The sequence below is a fragment of the Podarcis cretensis genome (genome assembly GCF_951804945.1).
Source record: "Podarcis cretensis genome assembly, chromosome: 6".
NCBI classification, from domain to species: Eukaryota; Metazoa; Chordata; class Lepidosauria; order Squamata; family Lacertidae; genus Podarcis; species Podarcis cretensis.
This window is the reverse complement of record NC_137175.1, coordinates 88,745,710-88,751,477: the sequence shown is the minus strand read 5'-3', so window position 1 is coordinate 88,751,477 and position 5,768 is coordinate 88,745,710. Positions and strand designations below refer to the sequence as shown.

The 5,768-nt window shown below is 43.7% G+C and overlaps 1 long non-coding RNA gene across 1 annotated transcript; it reads right to left on the bottom strand.

Annotated features, from left to right (window-relative positions):
• Positions 1–549: 549 nt before the first annotated feature.
• On the bottom strand, positions 550–2,075 carry LOC307218960. The gene is made up of 3 exons (XR_013840192.1): positions 2,013–2,075; positions 1,138–1,311; positions 550–655 (listed from the first exon to the last, which is right to left on the bottom strand). It is a non-coding gene; the product is annotated as an uncharacterized lncRNA (long non-coding RNA).
• Positions 2,076–5,768: the final 3,693 nt, after the last annotated feature.

Sequence of the window (5,768 nt, the reverse complement as noted above, 5' to 3'; positions counted from 1 at the left end):
TTATATTATTTTATAAAAAGTTTGTTATCTTGCTTTCTTATATTTATTCCATAAACTGCACAATTTTTTCCTCATTACATGATTTATAAATCATTTATGTACTTTCACCTTTTCATACCATAAATAAGCGTGCTAACCAAAAACATTATCATGGCTGTTGTGCCTCATTGCAAGGAAGCACAAAGCCTAGTTAAGTGCGAAGACCCCTAGAACCTCTCACCCCTTGGCAGACATTGGAGTGGCCTCTCACAATATCATTCCAGAATGTGCCTATGGGATAGGCCCTCTTTAAAATGCACAAACTGAATGGAATTCCTCACCCCACCCAAACTCTGTCTTGTCTTGATCCATGCACACTTCCTTCCATCTAGGAGCAACAAGACCACAAGGGTTGACTCCTGTTGACTCCTGCAACAAGACCCAGGATTTCCTTCCATGCTCACAATGGTTGGGAAAATCACTTCTAAGGATAAGATCATGATCCAGGAGTAGCATGTTTGGAATAGGACCTTTGTTAGAATCAAAGAAAAATATATACAAGTAACAAGCAGGTGTAACTTATCTATTTATTTATTTGTATATTTGGGATTGTGGGGAAGGGGAAAATGGGTCTTTTTGGAGGGGAGCTGGGCTGGAGATGCTGGACTTCCTATTGCTGCTGCCTATTGTTTTCTGCCTGGAAGAAAAAAGAAAAGATTCTTATTTTTTCATTCACTATGCATTTATTATTCCATTGATATTCCCTTTTCCCTGCAAAGATCTCAGGGTGGCTTACGTGAGTCTCCTCCCCTCATCCCATCCTCACAACAGCTCTTTAAGGTAGGCCTAGAAGCAGTGAGCACCCAAGGCCACCCACTCAGTTCTATGGGTGAGGGGGGATTTGAACCCTGGTCCCCCAGTCCTAGTCCAGCGGTCTAACTTGGGTTGCCAACCCTTTGAACCCATGGGCACATCTGCAAATCCGAGAGACTGCAGTGGGCACTACACCACAATGGAAAAGGACAGAATTAAAGAGAAATGGTTACTTATATTCTTCAAAAGGGATGTCCCTGAAGTCTTCGTGAATCAGTGACCGGCCTCCTTCCTCCCTCCCTAGCAAGCCAGATTCTCTCTGGCCTCACTGTGCTTCATGAACACAGGTGATCTCTTACCTTGGTCTAGGGATTATCCATCCCCTGAGCCTTGAAGGGTTGAACATGGATTAATCTGATTTTCACGACTACTTCCCTTTTATGGGTCACAATTACTAAATCGTCTTCCTCCTCCTTATAGACCAGGGCATGGTTTTTTGGCCTGCACAGCCTTTGAAATCTAGGGAAGGGAAGGGAGAAGGTCAGGAAATGGATTATAGTTATTTCTTTGATAGTCTTTATCTTTGCGCTGCATTGGGGCCACCTGGCAGCAAGGATATGGACCCACAGAAGACGGCATCTTGTCAAAAGACCCTCCAAAGCTGGGAGATGCCCTTCTTGTGATGATGCCCACAAAGGAGAATGCAAGTCATTTCCCTCAAAGCATCTAAGCGGGCCCTGAGGACAATCTTTTAAAAATAATCTAAACAGTGTTTTTCTGGGGGGTACTCAAGTAGCTTGAAAGCACGTCAAAGTGCAAGTAGATAAATAGGTACCGCTCCGGCTGGAAGGTAAACGGTGTTTCCGTGTGCTGCTCTGGTTCACCAGAAGCGGCTCAGTCATGCTGGCACATGACCCGGAAGCTGTACACCAGCTCCCACGGCCAATAAAGGGAGATGAGCGCCGCAACCCCAGAGTCGGCCACGACTGGACCTAATGGTCAGGGGTCACTTTACCTTTACCTTACTCAAGGATAGGCACTACTGACACCTCCCCCCCATGTTAAAAGTGTGGCTCTTATTGTAATTACTTCATGGTGAGTACTGGCATCTTTTTTTCTTAAAAAGAGAAAAAAAGCACTGAATCTAACCCATAGTTCCAAATGTTTCTAAATCTTGAGAAATAGCAAAAGATGCCGAAAGAATTAGGAATCCTACTTACAGCTGAGAGGGAGAAAGTTTCTTCAAAGCGCTGGATAACATATTTGCTTTCTTCTCTTGCCTGGACTAAGTTTCCTCAAATAGTTGCTCTTCCCAAAGTCCTCAGCCAAGTCACTCAGCAGGGGGACGTGTCACAACCAAGGACATGACACCATTACTTTAGTTACCTTGCCTAACAATGGGCATAGGTAAAGGTAAAGGTACCCCTGCCCATAAGGGCCAGTCTTGCCAGACTCTGGGGTTGGTGCGCCCATCTCACTCAAGAGGCCGGGGGCCAGCGCTGTCCGGAGACACTTCCGGGTCACATGGCCAGCGTGACATCGCTGCTCTGGCCAGAGCCAAAGCCAGAGCCAGAGCCGCACACGGAAACGCCGTTTACCTTCCCGCTTGTAAGCGGTCCCTATTTATCTACTTGCACCCGGAGGTGCTTTTGAACTGCTAGGTTGGCAGGCGCTGGGACCGAACGACGGGAGCGCACCCCGCCGCAGGGATTCGAACCGCCAACCTTTCGATCGGCAAGCCCTAGGCACTGAGGCTTTTACCCACAGCGCCACCTGCGTCCCTAGATGGGCATAGCTCCCCTTAATATTCATTTTTTAAATATATATTTTAGTGGGTTAAGCAGTTTTATTTAATATATTGAAAAAACTTCTAGACCCCTTTTCATGTAGCACAGTGATTTTCTGGAAAGGACAGGAAAGGCCACACAAACACACACAATTTCTTTCTTTCTGTAAAATAATTTTTATTAATTTTCAGTTACAAAAATCCAATATGTGCCATATTATCATAATACCAAATAACAATACCAATTCACAAACAAATCCATTACACAGGCAATTATAAATTTGATGTGGCTTCCCATGTGTTGTACTTCAAGGTCTATCTTCCCTCCAGACTATTGCTCAAACCAAATACAATCCATTCTTCATAAAAACTGCTATACCACAGCTACAATAATTAACTTCAATTCACATTAACACATTGTAATTTCACAAGTGAAGTTCTCCTTCCTTCTTCCTGTATGAGGTTTTACTTTGCATCAATTGTTCGTTTAATTCTTTATCAAATATTATGTCCATATTCATTATTCCTGATCTCCTTTGTGCCTTACGGTTCTGTTGACTCGGAGTTACACTGGAGAGGTCTCTCTCTCTCTGTTCTCAACTCTTCTGATGCAGCTGTAAAATTCCACTTTTGATTTCAAGCAGGGACCCAACGCCCTGCCAAAGCCCTGGCGGGCTTCTAAGTTCTCCCCTCCATGTCCAGTCGAAGCAATTAATTATCATTATTCATAGAAGAGTGAACTGGGGCCCTGCCAGAGCCCTGACGAGTCTTCAAATTCCAGTCCCTTTTCCCCTCCATGAGGAGGCAAGTAAAAAAAATTTAACTCCACAGAGGCTCCAAGCCCTTTTAATAATTATTCCAAACATTAATATTCTCCTCATATAGTCCTGCTTTTCATTATAATTCATACCTGTACTCCCACCTCCTTTCTTCTTCACTTGCTTTATTTATTTATTTTTTGCATTCTCAGAGGGGTTTGCCGAGTCATTTATGTAACAAAGGATTTATAATGAAGTGATTGACTCCCCCTCCCCAACACATACCATCTTGTTGCTTGAATGAAGTCATCTTCCAATTTAAACCTGTATGACCTTGTAGCTGTTTCAATTCGGCAGTCCTTAATCTTGTCCCATCATTACCGACACACACCTGTGCATTAATCCTAATTAATCTCTTAATGAACAGAAGAACTGCTGCACTTAATGGCCACATTGGAGGGTTACCGAGAAACGAAGTACTTTTGCACTCAGCGTCTCCCTACCTCTTACCTCCATGTCGGAATGATAGGCAGGTATCGAGACTATCTCCCCCAGGGCTGTGGGGGGAGCTTGCAAAGATAATTACCCTCAAAGCATCCTTGTCTGTCTTTGCTAATGGTCTCCGCTATCGTGGGAGCTGTGCCATTAAGGAATCCGGAAACCGGAAGTCAGAAACTGTATTTTCTAAAGATGAGCTGAAAATTACAAATATTTTTTTTTTCAACTATTTGTTGGGTGGATGGGGAACATGTGAGGGGGGGGATATATGCTGCTTACTTACAAAGAGGCCACAGATTCTCCCCCCCAAAAAAGCATAGTTTTTTTGTTTTTTGTTTACTTAAAAATAAATAAATCATTGAATGTCTTACCAGCTGCACTCTCCAGAATAAGTTAGGGTCAGTTCCATGTTACATGAAATCACATGTTGTGTCCAAGACATTTCAGAAAGTGCAGCTGACAGAGAACCACAGAGATAACATTATGCTAATGTGAGTGGTTAAAAAAACCCACAAGGAAAATAAAAGGAAAACCTTAGATCACTCCATAAAGTAAAGTAATGTAAGTGCCCTTCCTCACCTGGAATTTTTGGGGAAGTCTGTTTGATCCCTTTTTGCACAGGCCCTGGGCCCCCATTGCAGGCCAGAATGTCCTCCTGCCACCAAATTGGCCAGTGGTTTCAGGAATTGGTAGGTGTTCCTCTGGGTGCGGTTGGGACACGGGTGGCGCTGTGGGTTAAACCACTGAGCCTAGGGCTTGCCGATCAGAAGGTCGGTGGTTCAAATCCCCGCGACGGGGTGAGGTCCCGCTGCTCGGTCCCTGCTCCTGCCCACCTAGCAGTTTGAAAGCATGTCAAAGTGCAAGTAGATAAATAGGTACCGCTCTGGCGGGAAGGTAAACAGCATTTCTATGCGCTGCTGTGATTTGCCAGAAGCGGCTTAGTCATGCTGGCCACATGACCCGGAAGCTGCATGCCAGCTCCCTCGGCCAATAAAGCGAGATGAGCGCCGCAACCCCAGAGTCATCCGCGACTGGACCTAATGGTCTGGGGTCTCTTTACCTTTACCTCCCTCTGGGTGTGGTGCCAACTGGCCAATAGCAGTGGATGGCTCTGTGCCCAGGACTGGGATAAATGACCAGGCTGCTGGGCCTTATTTCTCCCCTCCACAAGAAAGTAGCAGAAAATTGCCTTCCATTTTCATTGAGGGAAGAAAAGTTTTGTGCAACTGGGTGCTGATTTTGGCCCCATCTGACTGTTTTGCTCAGTGCACAAGCACCCATTTTTGTTGTACTTGTGTCTCAGGTTTTTTTAGCAGTATTTTTTCCTTTAGAATAATTTCACTTGACATCTCTTTCCTTATCATTTAAGGAAGATTTCTGCTGACAGCACATCTCTTTAATTGAAGGCATGTCCTTTAAAAGACTAAATACTCATCTTTCTAGAATAGGCCAGTTTAAAGGAAAACTGGAACATTGTTTGAAAAAATAATTTATACCTTTCAATTTGCCAATTTTTATTTTTTGATGTGATTCAGTTGTTGGCATCCTTTGCTGAGCGTCCTGGGACTAGCTAACAGGTGGGATCTGATAAACCAGCTCTAGAAATTATTGCATGTTTCTTTAAAACGAGATCATGATCTTTGCCCATATTTTTTCTGCTCTTATCATCTTACCACAATCGTAAAGCAAACATGGTAGGAATAGAAGGCAGTAACTAATTGATACTTCGGGTCTAGTATCCTGGTGTGAACAGGATTAAGGAAATGACCTGATGATATCAGAGTGTAATTTCTAAAATTAAGTTTGGCTAATTAAATTTCCAAATGCCTTTTAAGTGATGTGTAAGCTCCAAGTGTGCTCAGGAGGGATGCGGAAAAAATGAATCAATTAAGCAAAAGAGTAAGTACAATGATATCAATTAGAATGAGGTTTCT